The sequence below is a fragment of the Myodes glareolus genome, chromosome 5 (genome assembly GCF_982192425.1).
Source record: "Myodes glareolus chromosome 5, mMyoGla1.1, whole genome shotgun sequence".
NCBI classification, from domain to species: Eukaryota; Metazoa; Chordata; class Mammalia; order Rodentia; family Cricetidae; genus Myodes; species Myodes glareolus.
In genome coordinates, this window is record NC_142030.1 from 9354525 (window position 1) to 9355801 (window position 1277).

The 1277-nt window shown below is 43.3% G+C and overlaps 1 pseudogene; it reads left to right on the forward strand.

Moving 5' to 3' along the window:
• The first annotated feature begins 258 nt into the window (after positions 1-258).
• On the forward strand, positions 259-585 carry LOC125403741 (large ribosomal subunit protein eL43 pseudogene; annotated as a pseudogene).
• Positions 586-1277: the final 692 nt, after the last annotated feature.

Below are 1277 nucleotides of genomic sequence, written 5' to 3' on the forward strand. Positions count from 1 at the left end.
CTTTGGGAAGCCTTTGTGTTCAGACCAACAGGGCAGAGAAACTCAGTGTTGAACATAAGCATTAGGAAGGAGCCTGGGAAGATGCACTTCAGTGGTGCACACTTTTAATCCCAGCACTCGGGAGGCAGAGGCAGAGGCAGATCTCTGTGAGTTTGAGACCAGTGGTCTACAAGAGCTAGTTCAGGACAGGCTCCAAAGCCACAGAGAAACCCTGTCTTGAAAAACCAAAAAAACTACTCTCCGCACTTGACCTTAGGTTCCGGCGACATGGATAAATACACCAAGAAGGTAGTTATTGTTGGGAAATATGGGACCCATTATGGTGCCTCCCTCTGGAAAATGGTGAAGAAAATTGAAATCAGCCAGCACATCAAGTACACGTGCTCCTTCTGTGGCAAGACTAAGATGAAGAGATGAGCCGCCGGCATCTGGCACTGTGGTTCCTGCATGAAAACAGTGGCTGGCAGGGTCTGGTCCTACAACAACACCACTTCTGCCATCGCAGTGAAGTCTGCCATCAGAAGACTGAAGGAACTGAAAGACCAGCAGAAGTGCTACCATTTGAGACCCAAGTTTACTCAATAATGCACAGCCAACTAAATAAATGGGTTAATTTACGTTAAAAAAAAAAACTACACTGAAAAGCCACAGAAGACACAACCAAAATGGCTTTGGGGTAAATGCAAAGAGGAAATGCTAACACCCCAGTGATGTCAGTACTTCACACACACACACACACACACACACACACACACACACACACACACATAGTCTACGCTGGAAAAGAAGAAATCAGAATCTAGACAGTTAACACAGAAGTTACCAGGTCTAGAATCTAATCAAATGCTCAGGACATGCGAAGAAACAAGAAACTAGTACTCACAAGCAAGAGACAGTGCTCAGAAGAAGCCAGCCAAGACAAAAGAGGGAAAATGGTTCTTAACAAAGTCTTTAAAGGGACTGTGAATAGGTTCAAGAGTGTAAAGAAAACAGGAACATAACACAATAACATGGAAGGAAATGAAAAGTGTCAGAAAACCATGAAACTGAAATAATCCGCATATGAAACTTTAAAATCACTGTGTGTATACAGGAGCAGACTTGATACTTCAGAGGGAAAGGCCATCAAACTTGTCAAAAAGACAGCAAAGGACGCAAACTGAAATAGAGATGCGCGGAGCTAGAAGGCAATAGATAGGTCTCCAGAGGAAAATGTAGTGATATTTTGTTTGTGTTTTAACAAATAAAGCTTGCCTGAAGATCAGAGTGCAGGGATC